This window comes from Phocoena sinus, chromosome 20 (assembly GCF_008692025.1).
Source record: "Phocoena sinus isolate mPhoSin1 chromosome 20, mPhoSin1.pri, whole genome shotgun sequence".
NCBI lineage: Eukaryota > Metazoa > Chordata > Mammalia > Artiodactyla > Phocoenidae > Phocoena > Phocoena sinus.
In genome coordinates, this window is record NC_045782.1 from 23727995 (window position 1) to 23753493 (window position 25499).

Genomic DNA, 25499 nt, shown 5'->3' on the forward strand with positions numbered 1-25499 from the left:
CTTATTTTGAATTATTCCTTTAAGACAGATTACCAGGGCTTCCCTGGTGGCGCAGTGGTTGAGAGTCTGCCTGCCAATGCAGGGGACACGGGTTCAAACCCTAGTCTGGGAAGATCCCACATGTCGTGGAGCAACTAGGCCCGTGAGCCACAACTACTGAGGCTGCACGTCTGGAGACTGTGCTCCACAACAAGAGGGGCCGCGATAGTTAGAGACCCTCACACTGCGATAAAGAGTGGCCCCCGCTTGTCACACCTAGAGAAAGCCCTCGCACAGAAACAAAGACCCAACACAGCCAAAAAAATAATAATTAATTAATATTTTTTAAAAAAAGAGAGATTGCCAAACTTGAATCTCTACCATTGGCCATTACTGATCAAATGCCAGTGTTCTAATGTTATTTAGTTTACTTTTATTTATGCTCCAACGTTTTATTGTATATATTTATTGCATATCTATATATAAATTACATCTATGATTCCTCTATACCATTTTTTTCTATGCTTCTATAATTTGTGCCTGTTAAAGAGAAATGTTATTGTCACTTCTCTGGTGAGATTGAATGTCACTCAGAATTCTAACCTTAAGTCATCCAGAAAAATCTTATATCAGTATCTCTAATAAGTTTATCTTAATGTCAAAGTACATTGACAAGATAGCTTGTAAGTTTAAAGGCCAGCGTGAAGCTGCTATCACATTCTTCTTGGTATTTTAAATTATATTATATTTTATACCCTACAAAGTTTTTACCTTAATGTAAAAATAAGTTTTTAAGGTGTTTGTGTGTGTCCACCTTTACTAAGAAATGGGTTAAAATTGTTGCTCTAATTGGATTTATCATAGTATCTACAGTTGCCTTTTCCTTAGTATTTAGTTGCATTTTTGTACTTGTGTTAAATTGGTGAATTGTTTGTTAGCATGTCTTTCTTATATTTTCTTTATCCTCAGAATCTAGCTTGTGGTAGGTAGTCAGTAATATCACTGGTATAGAAAGAAAGGAGATAACAAAGAGAAGAAAACAGAGGAGAAAAAGGAGGAAGAAAAGCAGGAGAATGAGAACAATGACACATTCCTGTTATCTATGATTTTTTTCACTGTGAGTTCAGAACATCTGTGCTTTAACAATAGGAAAGCAAGCTGAACAAAACTTGTGCAGAACAACTATATAATCACCTCTGTTGATGTGCATCAAAACAAAAAAAATCTCTAATTTAAATAGTTTAATGTAATAAGTGAACACTTCAGACAAGGAGGGAGATCGAGATGGTAAAGTAGGAGGATGCTCAACTCACCTCCCCCCATGAACACATAAAAAATGCATCTACATAAGGAACAACTCTCAGTGAAAAAATCTGGAGACTGACAGAAAGGCTTTTCTACAACTAAGTCTGTAAAGAAAGATCCACAGGGAATCAGGTAGGAAGGGCGGAGAATTGATCAGGTCAGGACTTGTGCCCTTAGCAGGGGTCACAGACGAGGAGGGAGCTCTCACAGGCTTGGAGATCCTCTGTGGTGAGTGAGGGGTTCAAGCCACATACATATTGGGAACCCAGGACGTGGGGTCCCACAGCAGGAAGATGAGTCTCCTCAGCTGGTTTGACAATCAGTGGGACTTACCAGATGACTGTAAGAAATGGACACTCTGCTAATGAAAATAAAGTTTGTGCTTAATTACTCCCAAAAATCAAAGCAGAGGAAGCAGATTGAAAACTTCTCAGAACTCTGGCCAGTTTCCTGCAATCACCCTAGCCACACCCTATCCAGCTCCTGGCACCTGCACCAGCTCTTCTTATTCCAGTCAGCTCTCTACTAGGGTGATGGTTGCTGTTGGCCAAAGGAGAGTGTGTATGCTTAGAGAGAATTGAGACATCTTAGACTGACCCTGCCTTTGAACAAGGTGAAGGCAGCCTTACCAGTGCACATGCAAAGGCAACAGATTGAAAGCTGCCTGGGGATCTGACTGACTTCCCAGTATGTGCGCCAGCTTACTCCAGACACCTGCTCTAGCCCCCCTTGCTCCAATTATGTTCTCCATTGGAGCAAATGTGCTGCTACTTAGTAGAGGGTGCACACCTGGGGAGACAGAGCCAGGTCAAACCCAGTGCTGTTTCTGAACAGGGCAAAGGAAGGCAGTGTTGGCACCCACATGGAGATGGTGGATTAGATGGTGGATTAGGGACTCTGAATGACTTTCTGAGATCACCCTGTTACACATTCTGGCCTGCACTGAGAACCTAGTCCACCACTGCTTGCTTCAGCTCTGCTATCCACTAGGGCAGAGATGCTGTTGCCAGCGGGAGTGCACAAAATTCAAGAGCTTGGATCTGATCCTCTGTAATTCTGCATCAACCCTTTGGGACCAGACCCCACTCCCAATAGGGTGATGACTGCCACTGAGTACAGAAGAAGCCCCAGCTCATACCTGGCACTGGCTCTAGCCCCTCCATATCCAGCCCTACATTCCGCCAAGGTGATAGCTACAAACACACCCCAGAGGAAAAAGTAACCTGTGCTCACATCAGATCCAGTTCTCCTTTAAGCCACTGGGGACACATAGATTGTATAGGGACACTCCCACACAGAGACACCCTTTCAAGTCAGATAGGTAGCTATTTGACCTAATTTCATAGAGACAGAGAAAGTTAAACAAAATGAGAAGACAGAGAAATATGTTGCAAATGAAAGAACAAGAAAAAATCTTGAAAAAATCCCTAAAGAAACAGTATAAATAATTCACCAGATAAAGAGTTCAAAGCGTTAGTAAAGAATGCCAACTGTACTTCAGAAAAGAATAGATGAACACAGTGATAATTTTAACAAGAAACTGAAGAATAAAAATAACAATTAGCACTAATACAATGACTAAACTAAAAAATACACTAGAAGGAATTTAACAGCAGACTGGGTGATAGAGAAGAATATATAAGTGATTTGGATGACAGAATGATGGAAATCATTGAATCAGAACAGCAAAAAGAAAAATATTAAAAAATGAGGGTAGTTTAAGGGACCTCTGAGACAACATCAAGCATACTAACATTTGCATTTTAGGGGTCCCAGGAGAAAGAGAGAGAAAAGATTAGAAAACATGTTTGATTAAATTATGGCTGGAAACTTCCTAAGCTGCAGAACTCGACAGATTTCCAGGTACAGAAAGCACAGAGAGTCCCAAACAAGTGAAATCAAAGAGACCTAAACCAAGGCATATCATAATTAACTGGCAAAAGTTAAAGGGATGATTTCAAAGGCACCAAGAAAAAAACAGGGTCACGTACCAGGAAACTCCCATAAGTTTATCAACTGTTTTTTTGCAGAAACTTCCAAGTCAAAAGAATGGTATAATATATTTAAAGTGCTTAAATGGAAAAATCTACAACATGGGATGTACTACCTAGCAAGGTTACCATTCAGAATTGAAGGAGAAATAAATAACTTCTCAGACAAGCAGAAACTAAAAGAGCTCATCAATACTAAACTGACCTTAAAAGAAGAGTTAAAGCATCTTATTTAAGGGCAAAAGAAACAGCTACAAAGAAATCATAATTTATAGGAAAGGAAAAATCCCATTCATAAAGGTAAATATATAGTAAATGCTGAATAAGCTAGTACAAAGATTAAAAGACTAAAATTATAAAATCAACTATAATTACAGTGAACATTTACAGGATAGACATGAAGATGTAAACTATGACATCAAAAACACAAAAAGTGGGGGAGGGAAGTAAAATATGTTGATCTTCTAGAATGTGTTTGAACTTAAATGAGTATTAGTTTAAAACAAGTAGATATAGATTAACATATAAGAGCCCCATTGTAACCACATATCAAAAACCTACAATAGATACACAAAAACTAGAGAAAAAATGAATACATGCTTAAAGAACCCACAAGAAAAGAAACTAAAAGAAGAAAAGACCAGAGAAGAGCTAAAAAAACAAGCAGAAAAGAAAGAATAAAATGGCATAAGTACATACTTATTAATAATCACTTAAAATATCAATTCACTAAATGCTCTAGTCAAAAGCCATAGTGTGGCTGATTGGAAAAGAAAAACAAACAAACAAACAAACAAAAACAAGACCCATCTATATGCTACCTCCAAAAGACTCACTACAGAGTCAATGACACAAACAGACTAAAAGTGAGGGAAGGTAAATTATATTCCATGCAAATGGAAACAACAAAAAAGGAGTGAAAATACTCATATCAGACAAAAATACTCATATTTAAAACACAGTCTATAGCAAAACACAAAGAAAAGTATTATATAATGATAATGGGATCAATCAAGAAGAGATATAACATTTGTTAACATATATGTACCTAATATAGGAGCACCTAAATTTACAAAGCAAATATTAACAGACATTGACAATAAAACAATAACAGTAGACACCCCACTTACATCAGTAGACAGATCACCCAGGCAAAAATAGTAAGGAAACAATGGGATTAAATGACAAATTAGACTTGTCAGACTTAATAGATATTTATAGTACATTCCATCCCAAAACAGAATACTTATTTCTCTCAAGTGCACATGAAATTTTCTCTAGGGTGGATCACATGCAATGTGGCAAAAATGTCTCAACAAATTTAAGAGGATGCAAATTATAGCAAGAATCTTTTCTGACCACAAAAATATGAAAGTACATGTTAATTGCAGGAAGAAAAATGGGAAAACCATAAAAAATATACTACTAAAATAACAATTAGTCAATAAAGAAATCAAAGAGGAAATCAGAAAATACTTCAACAAGTGGAGGAGGAGACAAGATGGTGGACTAGAAGGACTTGAGCTCACCTCCTTTCATAAAAACAACAAAATCGAAACTACTGCTGAACAACCATTGACAAAAAAGACTCAAACTTACCAAAAATGATATTCTACATCCAAAGACAAAGAAGCCACAACAGTATGGTAGGAGGGGCACAATCAAATTCCATACCTGCTGGGTGGGCTACACACAGGAAACTAAACAGGAAAATAATTATATTGGAGAGGTTCTCACACAAGAGTGAGGGTTTTGAGCCCCACATAAGTCTCCCAAGCTTGGGGGTCTGACATCAGGAAGAGGAGCTCCCAGAGCATTTGGCTTTGAAGACCAGTGGGGCTTGAGTGCAGGAGCTGCACAGGACTAGGGGAAACACTGACTCCACTCTTGGTGGGTGCACACAAGGTTTCATGTGCACTGGGACCCAGGGCAAAGCAGTGACTCCATAGGAGCCCCTAATACAGGAAAGGAAATACTCAGTCAAGTCCAGGAAGAGCAAAGAGTCCCATGCAGGATAAACCTGAGGACGAACATGCCAAGACACATATTAATCAAATTAACAAAAATTAAAGACAAAGAGAAACTATTAAAAGCAACAAGGGAAAAGCAACAAGTAACATACAAAGGAATCTCCATAAGGTTATCAGCTGACTTTTCAGTGGAAATTCTGCAGGCCAGAAGGGAGTGGCACAATATTTTTAAAGTGATGAAAGGGAAATACCTACAACCAAGAATACTCTAACCAACAAGACTCTCATTTACATTCAACAGAGAAATAAAAAGCTTTAAAGACAATCAGAAGCTAAGAGAATTCAATACCATAAAATCAGCAGAAAAGGCCACAACTAGAAACAAGAACATTTCAAATGGGAAAACTCACCAGTAAAGGCAAACATACAGTAACGGGAGGAAATCATCCACACACAAATATACCAAAGTAGCAGTTGTGAGAACAGGAGAGTACAAATGCAGAATATTGGAAATGCATTTGAAATGAAGATAGCAGCAATTTCAAACAATGTTGTATATATGTACAATATTGACATATTTGCTATATCAAAACTTCATGGGAACTGCAAGCCAAAAATCTACAATAGGTACACATGCAAAAAAGAAAAAAGTAATCCAAATACAACTCTAAAGATAGTCATCAAATCACAAGATAAGAAAACAAAAGAGGAAGGGAAGAAGAAAGACCTACAAAAACAAATCTTAAACAATTAACAAAATGGCAATAAGAAAATACATATTAATAATTACCTTAAATGTAAATGGATTAAATGCTCCAACCAAAAGACATAGACTGGCTGAATGGATACAAAAACAGGACCTGTATATATGCTGTCTACAAGAGACCAACTTCAGATCTAGGGACACATACTGAAAGTGAGGACTGAAACTGAACAGATGGAAAAAGGTATTCAATAGAAATACAAAAAAAGCTGGAGTTGCAATCTCACATCAGACAAAGTAGAGTTTAAAATAAAGACTGTTACAAGAGACAAGTAGGACACTACATAAAGACCAAGAGATCAATTCAATAAGAAGATATAACAAATGTAAATATATATGCACTCAGCATAGGAGCACCTATATATATAAGGCCAACGGTAACAGCCATTAAAGGAGAAATCAATAGTAACAAAATAATAGTAAGGGACTTTAACACCCCACTTACACCATTGGACAGACTATCCAGAGAGAAAATCAATAAGGAAATACAGACTTTAAATGACACATTCGACCAGATGGACTTAATTGATATTTATAAAGCATTCCATCTGAAAGCAGCAGAATACACATTCTTCTCAAGTGCACGTGGAACTTTCTCCAGGATAGATCACATGCTGGGCCAAAAAGCAAGCCTCAATAAATTTAAGAAACCTGAAATCATATCAAGCACCATCTCCAATGAAAACATTATGAGATTAGAAATCAACTACAAGAAAAAAGCTGTAAAACACACAAACACATGGAAGCTAAATAATTTGTTACTAAACAACCAATGGATCACTGAAGAAATCAAATAATCTGATCACTAGCTGTGAAATTTAATAAAGAGTGAAAAAAACTCCTAGGAAACAAAAGTCCAGCACTAGACAGCTTCACAGGAAATTCTACATAACATATAAAGATGAGCTAATGCCTGCCCTCAAACTATTCTAAAAAACTGAAGAGGAGGTGACACTTCCAAATTAATTCTGCAAAGGTACCATTACCCTGATATGAAAACCAGACAAAGACACTACCAAAAAAAAAAAAAAAAAAAAAAAGGAAAGAATTACAGGCCAATACCTATGACCAATGTAGATGCAAAATTCCTGAACAAAATATTAACAAAATGAATTCAGCATAATATAAAAAGGACCATACACCATGATCAAGTGAGATTTATACCAGAGATGCAAGGAAGTTTCAATCATCACAAATCAACCAATGTGATACACCGTATTAACAAAAGGAAGGATACAAATTGCATGATTATCTCAAAAATGCTGTAAAAGTATTTGACAAAATTTATTTATGAAGGAAGTTTATAGTGATACAAGCCTACAGCAAGAAATTAGAACAATCACAAATAAATAACCTAACCTAACATCTAGAGGAATTAGAAAAGTAAACAAAAAAAGCCCAAAGTCAGCAGAAGGAAAGAAATAATAAAGATCACAGTAGAAATGAGTAGAGTAGATAATCACCCCCATCATCTATTCATGACAAAAACTCTTATCTAAGTGGGTGTTTAGGGAAAAATAGCTCAATGTAATAAAGGCCATTTATGACAAACCCACAGCTAACATCATATTCAATACTGAAAGATTTTCCTGTATAATCAAGAATAAGAAAAGGATGCACACTCTTGCCCCTTCTATTTAACATTGTATTGGAAGTTCTAGACACACAAATCAGACAAGGAAAAGAAATAAAAGGCATCCAAATGTGAAGAGAAGTAAAACTGTCACCGTTTGCAGATGACATAATATTATGTGTAGAAAATCCAAAATTCACGACCAACAAAATGTTAGAATAAATAAATGAATTGTATTTATTTTATTATTATTTATTTATTTATTTTCTTATTAGTCATCCATTTTATACACATGATTGTATACACCTCAATCCCAATCTCCCAATTCATCACACCACAACCCCAACCCTCCGCCGCTTTCCCCCCTTGGTGTCCATACGTTTGTTCTCTAATTCTGTGTCTCAGTTTCTGCTCTGCAAACCAGTTAAACTGTACCATTTTCTAGGTTCCACATATATGTGTTAATATACAATATTTGTTTTTCTCTTTCTGACTTACTTCACTCTGTATGATAGACTCTAGATGCATCCACAGCTCTACAAATGACTCAATTTCATTCCTTTTTATGGCTGAGTAATATTCCATTGTATATATGTACCACATCTTCTTTATCCATTCATCTGTCAATGGGAATTTAGGTTGTTTACATGACCTGGCTATTGTAAGTAGTGCTGCAATGAACATTGGGGTGCATGTGTCTTTTTGAATTATGGTTTTCTCTGGGTATATGTCCAGTAGTAGGATTGCTGGGTCATATGGTAATTATTTTTCTAGTTCTTCAAGTAACCTACATACTGTTCTCCATAGTGGCTGTATCAATTTCCATTCCTACCAACAGTGTAAGAGGGTTCCCTTTTCTCCACACCTTTTCCAGCACTTCTTGTTTGTAGATTTTCTGATGATGCCTATTCTAACTGCTGTGAGATGATAGATCATTGAACTTTTTATTTGAAATTTTGTAATAGTTAGTGATGTTGAGCATCTTTTCAAGTGCTTCTTGGCCATCTGTATGTCTTCTATGGAGAAATGTCTATTTAGGTGTTCTGCCAATCTTTAAATTGGATTGTTTGTCTTTTTAATATTGAGCTGCATGAGCTGTTTATATATTTTGGAGATTAATCTGATGATTAATCAGATTAATCAGTCTGATGATTCATTTGCAAATGTTTTCTTCCATTCTGAGGGTTGTCTTTTCGTCTTGTTTATGGTTTCCTTTGCTGTGCAAAAGCTTTTAAGTTTCATTAGGTCCCATTTGTTTATTTTTGTTTTTATTACCATTACTCTAGGAGGTGGATCAAAAAAGATCTTGCTGTGATTTCTGTCAAACCGTGTTCTTCCTATGTTTGCCTCTAAGAGTTTTAGAGGGCCTGGTCTTATATTTAGGTCCCTAATCTATTATGAGTTTATTTTTGTGTATGGTGATAGGGAGTGTTCTAATTTCATTCTTTTACACGTAGCTGTCCAGTTTTCCCAGTACCACTTAGTGAAGAGACTCTCTTTTATCCATCGTATATCCTTGCCTCCTTTGTCATAGATTAGTTGACTATAGGTGCGTAGGTTTAACTCTGGGCTTTCTACACTGTTCCCTTGATCTATATTTCTGTTTTTGTGCCAATACCATATTGTCTTGATTACTGTAGCTTTGCAGTATAGTCTGAAGTCAGGAAGTCTGATTCCTCCAGCTCCATGTTTTTTCCTTCAAGATTGCTTTGGCTATTCAGGGTCTTTTTTGTCTCCATAGAAATTTTAAGACTTTTTGTTCTAGTTCCATAAAAAATGCCATTGGTAATTTGATAGGGATTGCATTGAATTTGTAGATTGTTTTGGGTAGTATAGTCATTTTCACAATATTGATTCTTCCAATCCAAGAACATGGTATATCTCTCCATCTGTTGGTATCATCTTTACTTTCTTACATTACTGTCTTATAATTTTCTGCATACAGGTCTTTTGTCTCCTTAGGTAGGATTATTCCTAGGTATTTTATTCTTTTTGTTGCAATGGTAAATGGGACTGTTTCCTTAACTTCTGTTTTAGATTTTCCATCATTAGTGTATAGGAATGCAAGAGATGTCTGTGCATTAATTTTCTATCCTGCAACTTTGCCAAATTCATTGATTAGCTCTAGTAGTTTTCTGGTGGCATCTTTAGTTTCCTCTATGTATAGTATCATGTCATCTGCAAACAGTGAAAGTTTTACTTCTTTCCAATTTGTATTCCTTTTATTTCTTTTTCTTCTCTGATTGCCATGTCTAGGACTTCCAAAACTATGTTGAATAACAGTGGTGAGAATGGACATCCTTGTCTTTTTCCTGATCTTGGAGGAAATACTTTCAGTTTGTCACCATCGAGAATATTTGTTGTGGGTTTGTTGTATATGGCCTTTCTTATGTTGAAGTAGGTTCCCTCTATGACGAATTTGTGGAGAGTTTTTATCATAACTGGGTGTTGAATTTTGTCAAAGGCTTTTTCTGCATCTATTGAGATGATCATATGGTTTTCATTCTTCAATTTGTTAATATGGTGTATCACATTGATTGATTTGTGTATATTGAAGAATCTTTGCATCTCTGGCATAAATCTCACTTGATCATGGTGTATGATCCTTTTAATGTGTTGTTGGATTCTTTTTACTAGTATTTTGTTCAGGATTTTTGCATCTATATTCATCAGTGATATTTGTCTGTAATTTTCTTTTTTGATAGTATCTTAGTCTGGTTTGGGTATCAGGGTGATGGTGGCCTCATAGAATAAGTTTGGGAGTTTTCCATCTTCTGCAATAGTTTTGGAAGAGTTTGAGAAAGATGGGTGTTAGCTCTTCTCTAAATATTTCATAGAATTCACCTGTGAAGCCATCTGGTCCTGGACTTTTGTTTGTTGGAAGATTTTTAATCATGGTTTCAATTTCATTACTTGTGGTTGGTCTGTTCATATATTCTATTTCTTCCTGGTTCAGTCTGGGAAGGTTATGCCTTTCTAAGAATTTGTCCATTTCTTCCAGGTTGTCCATTTTATTGGCATAGAGTTGCTGTAGTAGTCTCTTAGGATGCTTTATATTTCTGTGGTGTCCGTTGTAACTTTTCCTTTTTCATTTCTAATTTTATTGATTTGAGTCCCCTCCCTGTTTTCCTTGATGAGTCCGGATAATCGTATGTCAATTTTGTTTATCTTTTCAAAGAATCAGGTTTTAGTTTCATTGATGTTTGCATTTGTTTACTTTGTTTCTATTTCATTTATTTCTGCTCTCATCTTTATGATTTCTTTCCTTCTTCTAACTTTGCATTTTATTTGTTCTTCTTTCTCTACTTCCTTTAGGTGTAATGTTAGATTGTTTATTTGTGATTTTTCTTGTTTCTTGAGGTAGGTTTGTATAGCTATAAACTTCCCTCTTAGAACTGCTTTTGCTGCATCCCATAGGTTTTTGATCATTGTGTTTTCATTGTCATTTGTCTCTAAGTATTATTTGATTTCCTCTTTGATTTCTTAAGTGATCTCTTGGTTATTTAGTAACTTATTGTTTAGCCTCCATGTGTTTGTGTTTTTTATGTTTTTTTTCCCCTGTGATTGATTTTTAATCTCATAGTGTTGTGGTCAGAAAAAATGCTTGATATGATTTCAATTTCCTTAAATTTATCAAGGCTTGATTTGTGACCCAAGATGTGATCTATCCTATAGAATGTTCCATATGCACTTGAGAAGAAAGTGTAATCTGCTGGTTTGGAATGGAATGTCCTATATATATCAATTAAATCTATCTGGTCTACTGTGTCATTTAAATCTTGTGTTTCATTAGTAATTTTCTGTTTGGATGATCTGTCCATTGGTGTAAGTGAGGTGTTACCATCCCCCACTATTATTGTGTTACTGTCGATTTCCTATTTTATAACTGTTAGCAGTTGCCTTATGTATTGAGGTGCTCCTATGTTGGGTGAATATATATCTATAATTGTTATATCTTCTTCTTGGATTGATCCCTTGATCATTATGTAGTGTCCTTCCTTGTCTCTTGTAACATTCTTTATTTTAAAGTCTATTTTATCTAATATGATAATTGCTACTCCAGCTTTCTTTTGTTTTCCATTTGCATGGAATATCTTTTTCTCTCCCCTCACTTTCAGTCTATATGTGTCCCTAGGTCTGAAGTGGGTCTCTTGTAGACAGCATATATATGGGTCTTGCTTTTGTATCTATTCAGCAAGTCTGTGTCTTTTGGTTGGAGCATATAATCCATTCACATTTAAGGTAATTATCAATATGCATGCTCCTATTACCGTTTTCTTAATTTGGGGCGTTTGTTTTTGTAGGTCCTTTTCTTCCCTTGTGTTTCACACTTAGAGAAGTTCCTATAAAATTTGTTGGAGAGCTGGTTTGGTGGTGCTGAATTCTCTTAGCTTTGGCTTGTCTGGATAGCTTTTGATTTCTCCATTGAATCCAAATGAGATCCTTTCCAGGTAGAGTAATCTTGGTTGTAGATTCTTCCCTTTCATCACTTTAAGTATATCATGCCATTCCCTTCTATCTTGTAGAGTTTCTGCTGAGAAATCAGGTGTTAACCGTATGGGTGTTCCCTTGAATGTTATTTGTCATTTTTCCCTTGCTGATTTCAATAATTTTTCTTTGTCTTTAATTTTTCCCAATTAGATTATTATGTCTCTCAGCATATTTCTCCTTGAGTTTTTCCTGTATGGGACTCTCTGCACTTCCTGGACTTGGGTGGCTATTTCCTTTCCCATGTTAGGGAAATTTATGACTATAATCATTTTAAATATTTTCTTGGGTTCTTTCTCTCTCTCTTATTCTTCTGAGGCTGCTATAATGTGAATGCTGTTGTATTTAATGTTGTCTCAGAGGTGTCTTAGTCTGTCTTCATTTTTTTTCATTCTTTTTCTCTTTATTCTGTTCTGCAGCAATGTATTCCACCGTTGTGTCATCCTGGTCACTAACCATTCTTCTGCCTCAGTTATTCTGCTATTGATATCTTCTAGTGTCTTTTTCATTTCAGTTATTGTATTGTTCATCTCTGTTTGTTTGTTCTTTAATTCTTCTAGATCTTTGTTAAACATTTCTTGCATCTTCTTGATCTTTGCCTCCATTCTTTTTCTGAGGTCCTGGATCATCTTCATTATCATTATATTGAACTCTTTTTCTGGAAGATTGTCTGTCTTCATTTCATTTAGTTGTTTTTCTGGGGGTTTATCTTTTTCCTTCATCTGGTATATAGCTCTCTGCCTTTTCATCTTGTCTATCTTTCTGTGAATGTGGTTTTTGTTCCACAGGCTGCAAGACTGTAGTTCTTATTTCTGCTGTCTGCCCTCTTGCACCCTATATTTTTAAAGAAAGGGCTTTGGAGAACACAATTTGTTGTATATCTGAATTGCATTTATTTGATAGTTAGTGATGTTGAACATTTTTTTTCATGTGCTCTGTATGTCTTGTTTGGAGAAGTGTATATTTAGATCTTCTGCCTATTTTTTGATTGGATTGTTTGGTATTTTGATATTGAGCTGCAGGAGCTGTTTTTAAATTTTGGAGATTAATCCTTTGTCAGTTGCTTCAATTGAAAATATTTTCTTCCATTCTGAGGGTTGTATTTTTGTTTTGTTTAAGGTTTTCCTTTGTCACACAAAGGCTTTTAAGTTTAATTAGATCCCATTTGTTTATTTTTGTTTTTATTTTCAATTCTCTCAGAGGTGGATCAAAAAATATCTTGCTTTGATTTATATCAAAGAGTGTTCTGTCTATGTTTTCCTCTAAGGGTTTTATAGTGTCTGGCCTTACATTTGGGTCTTTAATCCAGTTTGAGTTTATTTTGTGTATGGTGTTAGTGTTTTAATTTCATTCTTTTACATGCACATACAGTTTTCCTGGCACCACTTATTGTAGAGACTGTCTTTTCTCCATTGTATATCCTTGCCTCTTTTGTCATAGATTAGTTGATCATAGGTGCATGGGTTTATCTCTGTATTTTCTATGCAGTTCTATTGATCTATATTTCTGTTCTTGTGCCAGTACCCTACTGTTTTGATTACTGTGTCTTTGTAGTATAGCCTGAAATCGGGGAACCTGATTCCTCCAGCTCTGATTTTCTTTTTTCCAGCTCCATTTTTCTTTTTCAAGATTGTTTGTGTTATTTGTTTTGTTTGTTTGTTTGTTTCCATAGGAAACTGTAAAAATGTTTGTACTAATTCTCTGGAAAACGCCATTGGTAAATTGATTGGGATTGCTTTGAATCTTCAGATTGCTTTGGGTCGTATAGTCATTTTGACAATATGGATTCTTCCAGTCCAAAACATGCTGTATCTGTCCATCAGTTTGTGTCATCTTTTATTTCTTTCCTTAGCATCTTACAGTTTTCTGAATACAGGTCTTTTGTCTCCTTAGGTAGGTTTATTCCTAGGTATTTTATTCCTTTTGTTATGTTGGTAAATGGGATTCTTTTCTTAGTTTCTCTTTCTGATCTTTTGTTGTTAGTGTATCGAAATGCAAGTGATTTCTGCAAATCAAAGCTACAATGAGGTATCACCTCACCTTATTCAGAATGGTTATCATCAAAAAATTTACAAACAATAAATGCTGGACAGGGTGTGTAGGAAAAGGGATCCTCCTACACTGTTGGTGGGAATGTACATTGGTACAGCCAGTATGGAGAACAGTATAGAGGTTACTTAAAATACTAAAAATACTACTACCATATGACCCAGCAATCCCACTCCTAGGCATATACCCTCCCCCCAAAAGGAAAAATAAAATATAATTCAAGATGATACATGGACCCCAGTGTTCATTGCAGCACTATTTACAGTAGCCAGGACATGGAAGCGACATAAATGTCCATCAACATGGGAATAGATAAAAGGATGTGGTACACATATACAATGAAATATTACTCAGCCATAAAAAAAAGTCATTTACAGTAATATGGATTGATCTAGAGATTGTCATACCGAGTGAAGTAAGTCAGACAAAGAAAAACAAAGATCATATGATATCACTTATATGTGGAAGCTAAAAAAAAGGGTGCAAATGAACTTATCTACAAAACAGAAATAGAGTCACAGATGTAGAAAAAAAAAGTATGGTTACCAGGGAACAAGGGGAGGAGGGAGGGATAAATTGGGAGATTGGGATTGACATATGCACACTATTATATATAAAATAGATAACTAATAAGAACGTACTGTGTAACACAGGGAACAATACTCCGTAATGGCCTATATGGGAAAATAATGTAAAAAAAAAAGAGTTCATATATGTATATGTATAACTGATTCACTTTGCTGTACACCTGAAACTAACACAACATTGTAAATCAACTGTACTCCAATAAAAATTTATAAACAAAGAATAAATAAATTCAGTAAAGTTGCAGGATACAAAATTAATATACAGAAATCTGTTGCTTTTCTTTACACTAATAATAAACTATCAGAAAAAGAAAGCAAGAATCCTGTTTAAAATCACATCAAAATGAATAAAATACCTAGAAATAAACTTGGCCAATGGGTTGAAAGAACTTTTTTGTGAAAACTATAAAACTTTGATGTAGAAAATTGAAGATGATACAAAGAAATGGAAAGGTACCTCATGTTCATGAATTGGAAGAATTAATATTTTTAAAATTTCCATACTACCCAAAGCAATCTACTGATTTGATGCAATCCTTATGAAAATACTCATGAAATTTCTCACAGAATTAGAATAAATAATGTTAAAGTTTATATGGAAGCACAAAAACAAAGTAACCTTGAGAAAAAAGACCAAAGTTGGAAGCATAAACTTCCCTGACTTCAGAATATACTGCAAAGCTGCAGTAATAAAAACAGAATGATACTGGCACAGAAACAGATGTGTAGATCAATGGAACATAATAGAAAGACCAGAAATAAACCTACACACACATGGTCAACTAAACTATGATAAAGGAAGCAAAAATATACAATGGGGGAAAGACAAACTCTTCAACAAATGGTGCTGGGAAAACTGCACAGCTACATTAAAAAAAATGAAATTAGAACATTTTCTCACACCATATACAAAAATAAACTCAAAAGGACTAAAGAACTAAATATAAGACTGGAACCCATAAAACTCCTAGAAGAAAACATAGGCATAACACTCTTTGACATAAGTGGTAGTAATATTTTTTTTGATCTGTCTCCTCAGGCACAGGAAAGAAAAGCAAAAATAAAGAAATTAAACCTAATCAAACTAAAAAGCTTTTCTACAGTAGAGAAATTCATTGACAAAATGAAAAGAGAACCTATTGAATGGGAGAAAATAATGACAAATGATATGTTTGATAAAGGGTTAATATCTCAAAATATAAGCAACTCATACATCTCAGTATAAAAAAAAAAAAATTAAACCTGACTAAAAAATGGTTAGAAGACACAAATAGACATTTTTTTTTTTCCAAAGAAGGCATGCAGATGGAAAACAAGCACACAAAAACATGTTCAACATCATTAATCATCAGGGAAATGCAAATCAAAACGACAATGAGATATCACCTCACCTCTTTCAGCGTGGCTATCATCCAAAAAACCACAAATAACAAATGTTGGTAAGATTGTATAAAGAACACTATTACAGTTAGTGGGAGTGTAAACTGGTGCAGCCATTGTAGAAAATATTCATAGTATAGAGTTTACACAAAAACTAAAAATGAATTATCATATGATCCAGCAATTGCACTCTTGTGTATATATTCAAAGAAAACAAGAATTTACTCATTCACAAAGATATCTACACCCAATGTTTATAACAGTGTTTTTATAATAGGCAAGATATGGAAGCAACTTAAGTGTCCATTAACAGATGAATGGATAAAGAAGATGTGATTATACACACACACACACACACACACACACACACACACACACACACACAAAATGGAATATTACTCAACCATAAAAAAGAATGATTTTTTTTCCATTTACAGCAACAGTAACTGGCAGGTATTATGCTTAGTGAAATAAGTCAGACAGAAAAAGACTAATATGGTATATTATCACTTATTTGTGGAATCTCAAAAAATAAAACAAATGAATGAATATAACAAAACAGAAACAGACTCACAGATAGAGATAACTGACCTGTGGTTGCCCATGGGGAGAGAAATGGCATAGTGGATCAAGAGGTACAAACTATGATATGATATGTAAAATAAATAAGACACAAGGGTATATTGTACAACATAAGAAATATAGCCAATAAGTTATAATGACTTTAAATAAGTACAATTTATAAATATTGAATCACTGTGCTGTACACCTGAAACTAATATACTATTGTAAACAACTATAATTTTTAAAATCACACCGTTTGTTAGCATAATTATAAAAAAAATAAAATAATTTATATAAAAAAGTAAACGTTCCATTTATCTTTAATAAGACAGTTAATGTTAATTCAGACAAATGGGGTACATATAACTGTAGAAGATAAATCTAATTAATTTGCAGTTAACTCAAGTTTACATTAATAAAGAATATATTACATTAAAATCAAAGAAAACAAAAGAATAATAGTTGTTTTGTCTGTTTTACTTGTCCCAGAATGCATCCTGCAGATTTCATACTTATGATACAAAACAATTATTGGAATCTTAACTTCTGTCTTGTTTTCTCTATTTCAAGCGAGATCTTCTCCACTGCCACACAAACCCTTACAGATAAAACAATGAAGATTCAGTAGTTTGAAACCCTTTCTCCCTTTGCTAAAGCTGCTTTCTAAAGACCTGAGAGTTTCAGTGGCTAAAAATGGGATTTATCAGGTCCCTGAACATATGCGCCATCCAGGATATGTATGGGAGTTGAAGTCCATTAGCACCCTTAAGTAGCATCTGGAGGCTTTTCAAGAACTCAAGATTGGAGCATATGCAAATACCTGAAGATGAAAAAAAAAAAAAAAGAAAAGAAAACAAGGTAACCTTATAATGGAGAGAATGGTAGTTTATGAGTTTCTGCAATTGATAACTATAAGTGGATTGCTTACAATATTACAAATGGATTAAACAATGACTGCAAGCTGCCCTAGAAGTATGGACACCAATGCTGTGGCCTTAATGATGTCACTGAGGGTTGTAACTAAGCATAAAATCTAAATCTAAAGTGAAAAAATTTCCTCCTGTGAGAGAGATCTCTGAGCTCACTTGGAAATGTGGTCTATGATAAAGTGAAAGTCATTTCTTGATATTAGCAATTATAGAGGCAATGCACAACATGGATATGAAACAGACCATTTCTCATGTTTCTGTAATCAGATAACTGCAAGTTTTTTATGTGAACTTAGGGAGAGGAGAATTTTGTACAGAGTGATTGACACTCTTGTTTACATTGAAAAGAAAGAACTCTGAAAAAGTTTATTTTAGAAAAGTAAGGGTAGGTGGCATTTTCTTTTCTTGAAGGATTCTGGAGAGAATTCACCTTAACTACACTTATTTTGAATCTTACACAGCACATGAAGTCTAGAAGAGGATGGGAAGAATCACAGAAAATTCATTTTTCAAAGAAATTATTAGAAACAATTTATGAATTCACACATCACATTAGATTCCTAATCTTTGCACAATGAAAAATAGTTGTCAGTTATTAAGGTAAAAGTTTGAACAACAATAAACACATACAAAGATTGCTGCTTTTCAATTCACTTAAAATGATTTATATTTATCTACAAAACTTGTACCCTGATATCTTGGAGTATTTTGTTGTATTGAAGTCATCAATCTTTTTATTGCTTTGGTTTCCAAATCTTCATCTCCCATATTTTTATCTATTTTATTTCTGTAATCTAAATAGTAGCTGAAAGTATGTGGAAAAGTAAAGTATTTTATTTCTGAATTGTTCTTTTTATATTGGCAAACACTTTTATACTCCTTAGCTATAGGTTAACAGCACATACTTCAGACATCCCACCCTGGCTTAGCAGAGGCACTCTAGTAATCTATGCTCAGGCTATTCTTTATAATGACATCTTCTCCACTGGAAACCAGCATAAAGAGATGGAAAATAATGTATTGTTTACTTTATAATGTTTATGATTTTAGTTTTATTTATAAAAAAATGTTTGGTATGATAGACAAGTAATAAAATGTCAGTTTGTCTTTTTCTTTCCATTTATAAATGGATAAATGGAAAATTGTAGTACAATAGTATTTCATGGTATTCATGAATTTCTGTAGAACTGAAGGAAATCATATAAATAAATATAAAACAAGGTAATTTACCATACCATTAGCTGTGGTATTTAACAATAAAGATCAATATTTAAGCCTATCTGATATACTGCATTAGCTTCTTATAGGAAATGTATTAGCCTTGCCCATCTTACAGGATTCTATTACATGCTTATCAAAATTTTTTTCACATTCTTGATGCTTTAAAAAACACTAATAACTAACAGCACTATCAAAGGAAAAGAAAATATTGGAGAAAAGAAACACATTCTAGTAGTTTTTCTTATTGAAATGAAGGTACTTAATATTCTGAAAACAGAAGTCTTTATCTATTGAAATGTTTAAAGATGTATTCTTTTGAAGTTTCAAGCTTTAGTACCTTTTGAAAAAATAGTTATGTAGTTTTATCTGCATCTTTGGCTTTGCTTACCTATAAAATTTCCCAGATTAATTTGATTAAAATTGTGTAGAGCTTTTGAATTGTTATTACATTTCTTTCTAGGATATACTTGAAATCCCAAAATAAACTTACAGTACAGGGTAACCACATTATTTGAAATAATAAAGAAAGCCAATTTTAAATTTGTGAAGTTTGTTTTTTCATTTTTCCATGACACTAAAAGGCAAACAATAAATGATTATTCTAACAGTACCATCATCAGTTCAAATTTCTTTAACTTTAATAAGTGAACAACACTACTCCATACTGGGCATTATTTATACAGAAATAATAGCTTTAATTTTGTTTCTTTCTAATTAAGGTAAGTTTTTCAAGTCTTCCTTAACAATCTTGTCAGTCTCATTTTTTTGGTAATATTTTGCTCTAAAATGCAATTGTTAAAGATAAAATTCAATGTATTCTTATCTTTAAAATCACAATTTTCAAATTAATGAAGGAAAATTAATTTCATCCAATTGAAAATAAACTAATATATGTTTACTATAGATACCCACAGGGTTAGGAAATAAGGAATTTAACAATAAGGAACTTGATATAGTTCAAAAGCTTACAGGGGAGAATTTATGAATTCATGATCAACAATTATATAGTAAAATGCTATATATGCAATATAAGCTATGAATATTGTGTTATAGTGGTGTTAATGTGAACTAAATTTTAAAAATCTAGTAGTACAAAATGGAATGCTGCAAGAAAAAATATTGTGAGAGGCTGAAAGCATGAGCAGTGTTTCTGCAGGAAGATATTTGCAATTAGGATAACTCTAGAAGGAAAAGAAAACAAAAAAAAGAAATGGAAACCTGAGAACATGGAAAATTTTCAAAATTTGAATTAATCAGAATGATGAGATTTTGCTCTCTTTCAGGTGGGGAGGTTGTTGACATAAATAGCAGGAAGAATTAACAAAAAGACAAAAATAGGCACTTTATAGACCTTATATGCATACTACACAATTTGAACATTATTGTATTATTAAATTATTCTGAGGTGAATCATCAGTTATTTATGGAAATAGTATGTTTTAGAAATACAGCTGTGGTGGCAATGTAGAAGAAAGATTGGAATATTTAAACACTTACCAGTTAAAAACAATATCTACAATGAGGTGCTTGTATAGGTAAAGGTGTGTAATGCTATCTGCTGAAGTAAACACACCCACAAATCTCAGTGGCTTGACAAAAAGTGATTTTCTTGCTCACTCAAATTCTGTTGCCCATAGGTGAAAGAGTAGGCTTTTATATCATCATTCAGGGATGTTTTGTACCTGTGTTCAGCAAGAATATTAGCCTATCACTTTTTTTTCTTGTCCTGTCCTTTTCTGGCTTTGGTATTCTGGGTGTGTTGCTCTGCTAGCCTGGAGGGAGAGCAATTGTGTTCAGAATGAAACTGCTGCTCTATCTCCTTTAATGTGATCCTTCTCAGTTTCTGTCATCCAAGAGATGCTTCAGCCTCACTTCTGAGTTCTGGGATTTGCACAATATTGTCTTGTCTATGGATAGTTGTTAGTTGGTTTTTTTGTGCAAAGGACTAAAATTGGTATTGATTTAAGTTGCCATCTTGATGATGTCACCTCCCACTCTGCTTATTTAAAAATCACTACACTACAATAAAATCGTATGATTTTCTTTATAACTTAAGACATTTAGATTTCATTAATTTATCTGAGAATCTGCTAATAAAGGTAAAATGTCTCTTTAAAAATTGAGAAATCAGAAAATTCTCTCCCACCAGAGGAACTTTTCCCACCTATTTTGGGAATGATAAAATATTAGGTGATTTTAGAATTTAGATAAAGCCATGATACTTTTTAAGGAGAAAAGATTCGCTTGAAGAAAATTTCAGAAACATTCTTGTTTACAGAAAAGAAAGAATTAAAATTGTTAAGAAAACATAAGCCAGGATTTACAAACACATGCACACACACACAATGCTGCTAAATGAAGATGAGAAGTCAAGTAAACTTTGTAGTGAAGATAAGACATAGCACGTGATAAATAATAAATAATTGGTGACAATTGAGGCAAAATATTAATTAGTACAGTGTTCTTAGAAATCAGATTATGGTGGGTTTTTGAAGGGATGGGAAGTGAGAAAATAAGGTAGTAATGTCAATATTCAATAATATTGGTTTTTGTTCAAACTTTATAATGCTTCTCCTACTGCTTCTGTGTATATGAGTTCACACTGATGTCTCCAGTTCTAATCCATTACCAATTTGGATCCATCTAGCTTTTTGTTGTCTCTAATTTGTAACTTCTAACTCCAACAGTGAGAAACACAGATCCTACCTTCCATCATATATTTATGTAACCATTCATTTTCAACGTAGATATATAGTAGTATCAAAGCTGATAACATATACTCCTTTGGGAAATAACTTCATCAAGTACAATATAGCATTTCTTTTGCCTTTAGTCTTTCAGACTCCACTCATTTCTAAAGTAACTTAGGTCAGTGCCTTATCTCTCGACCCCTTTTGTGAGTTGTTTCATACTTTTGTAATATAGTTATATTGTTTTGTCAAAGCCTATATTCCATTGTGAAATTACACCTAACTTCCGTGTGTGTGTTAATTTCATATATTGAGTTTCACTCATAGTACTGGAAAGTTCTATGAGTTTTTAAAATTCCATTATTGATGACTTTTATTGTGTCAGTGAAGTAGATTGCATCATGTGCTAAGAGTGAGAATTAACTGGGATAGAGTTAGGGGTGGAGATTTGAAGTTACATTTCACAGTTTGGAATGTTCACTACATGGATAAGGAAGGGGATTAACAAGGGAAGCTCAAAAAATTTACTGAGTTGCTTAGGGCTTATGCAAAGCAACAATCATAAGGTATAATGGATATAATTACAAAGATTATGAGGTGTTCTTCAGCAGCACTTCCCAACCTTGGAAAAAGAGAAATGGTTGGATTGGTCAATAGTTGGGCACTGCCAAGGAGGGGTTAGCTGTAGAAGGTATAGGTCAAGGATTGGGGAGAAATTCATTGAAATTATTAACCATGAGATTGGTCCAGGATGGCCTAGAAAGGAAATAAAGCCAGAAAACTTTTACTTAATAATAGACTAAGAAGAGTTCAAGTGATTGGAGGTCAGAGATGGGAGTAAGAGCAAGTCTGGCTGCGTGAAAGAGTTGAAAATATAACAATGTGGCTGGTTAAAGGGTAATTTCTGAAGTCAGGAATATGATTCATTAAGGTGTATATTCAACGCACTAAACATATTAAGAAGGAAAAAGCATATGCACACATAATAATGAGAAAAATAGAACATCCTAACCTTCATAACAGTTGCATAATGGAAAACATAAACTTGATTTATCTTTCATTTTATTTTCACTGTAGTAAAATGTTAAGCTAAAAAGCTGTAAATCAACGTACTGAGTAGAATCATTAGTGGTCATGCAATTAATTAAACTTAATTCAAATGTAATTTATAAAATAATATTTATATTTAAAATTACAATTATAATTTATAAAAGTTATCAGGGGTTAAAACTCATATTTAAACCAGGATATTAAACAATGCATAGTTTATGGTCATATAAAAATTCTTCTGGGTTCTAAATGTAGACAGAACCATAAGTATGCCAGTCATATGCACGCTGACATCTTTCAAATCTTAAGTCTTACAAAGTGTTACCCTTTGATTCTTTGAATTCTGCTAAGAAGTGTAAAGAATGTTACAAAGAACACATACTAAATCTGAGAAAAAAATCAGCTAAACATTTTCTAACCTTAAGATAACTGAATTATTACTTATTAAAAGTAAAAAATATATAGTAATAATTGTTCCTGGAAGCCCCAATTGCAAAATAAAGGAAGTCACAGAAAACAAAGCTCTTCAAAAACTTCATCAAATATCCTACTAAGCTCCTTAAAAAATGTGTAGCATCTTTATCTGTGATTACAGTTGCAGTTATGCCTTAATATGTATGAAATTCTATTTGGTTATTCATATTAATTTAAGTCCCTTCAATCAGTTATTTTTTTTTAATAGCTTCCTTGGATTTAAATAATACTCAGCAGACACTCATTTACTTTTGGATGATGATAATAATGATGAGTTGCAACAATTAAAAATGAAACCTTTCCAATTATAATTATATATTACTATGGATATATGTAAAACCTAGGCATTGTAAACATTAGTGCATTACAGCATACATTGCATTTTAAACTACGTTTTTAAGGGCTTGCTTGCACTTTGATGTTTTTGTGCATTGGAGTTCTTATCTTTGAAATCACCAATAAAATCTGAAATAGTGATAATACTATAAAGTATAATTGGAAGCTACTGGCAGAACTATCTTCATATAGTTCTATAGAGTCAAAGTTTTTCCACATGGATGATAGTTTCATAAACTAGCCTCAGTCTAAATATGGATGTTAATTAATTGTCTTGTATTTTCAGATTCTAGATTAATTTTCAAATATGCTAATCATGTTGACTGACAAGATTATAATTTATAAAGTGTTTTTGAATGAAACCCATTAGTGTTTTTTTATGCAAGCATGTTGTGATGTTAATGATATTTGAGATTAAATAATTGATGTTGCTAGCTTTAGGAGGTGGAGATTCTATTTATACTATTCTCATTGTTTAAACAAGAATGGATGCTTCTCTGCCACAATGTATGTCACCGAACTCAAGATATTTGGTTCAAGACCCACATTTTCAGAGAGGGAGAAAGAATATTAAAATAGAACATGAAAGGACTTCAAAGGATAGCACAAAGAGACAAATATAAGGACTGTAAAATAATGTCATATATGCAGTGATGTTATTTCCTGGTGTTTTATTTAAACTGTTTAAGTTGCATCATTAGTTAGGAATTCCACAGAACTTTTCCCTAATTTTAAAAGTATTGCCTTATAAGAAATATTCGGCTTAAAAGACTTTTAATTTAAGCAAATTTGAACAGGAAATTCCATAAAAGACTTGTGAGAGTTGTGCTTCCACTATTCAGGAACCAATCTTGGAGAACAGTTTTCAAGGTAGCAGCCATCAACAAAAAATGTGTTTAGGCATATAGCATGTGCTATTTATAGATCTGTTAGATCTAGGAACTTAGTCATTTAAATAACTAAAGAAAGCTGTAAACAGATTATTTAAACCTTGAAAATGATAGATGTGGGAGAAACCAATGGATTCAGGGAAGATCTTTAGGGGACCACTGAAGTTTTGGAGTTTGTAGATTCAATTTGGTGGCTTAATATTGTGTGTCTAAGAATTTCTGGTCCAGAAAATAAGGTCAATGATAAAGTAATTGGTCACTTAACAATGATTGCTGTTTAATATGTATATAAAATGTATGAAACTCTCAAATAGAAATTGTATTGTTTCCATCAGTAATTAAAACTCATTTCCTAGTAGCATTCACAATAGTAAACTCTCAACTGACTGGAACCACAATTTCCAGAAACTACATTTCATGAGATTTCTCACCACCCAGGTTTAGGATAGTCATACAGATCAAAAGAAAATATGAGTATTTCAAAAACTGTTTCATGTTTAACTGTCTTCAGACACATGTAGCTCTATGAGCAAATCTACATGGACATTGGTATATAATGAAAGCAACTGCTCAAAATTAACACTCTCCCTTTTTCCTCACTTAAAGAGAAAATTGAAACATACATGTCATAAAGATGACATGAAAAACAAAAATTCATGATCTCAAATATTTATGCACTTACTGTATGCAATACAGTGTGCTAAATATTCTGAGGAGTCCAAAACTGAACAAAACACAGGTGTTTTTCTCAAGAAACCTAGACATGAAAGAGGTAGGGAAAAAAGAAAATATGTTAATAATTATAACTTAAGGTCAAAATCAATAGGTACTATAAATGGTAAAGATAAAGTATCAAATTTCTGACATATAAAATGTTGTTTATAAAGTGTGAAGAGAGGCCTCATATGCCAACTCTCATTTGTCATGACCTTCAAATAAGTATTATTTGGATATATGGTGATATATGGTGATCAGAAAAAATTATCCTGGGAAGCGTAAATAGTGAGAGAAAAGACATAAAATAATGTGGAGCACTATATGGGCATACATTACAATTCGTTAAATTAATGTTTTGTTGAGTTGGACAAATCAGGGTTCAAGTATCCCTTCTCACATTTACTAGCTGTTTAATCTTTCATCATTTATTTACCCTCCTCATCTGCAAAATGGAAATAACAATAACATTTTTATTAAGGCTTGCTTTGAAGAAAATGAGAAAATGCATATAAAGTTCCTGGTACATACTATTATTGTTATTAT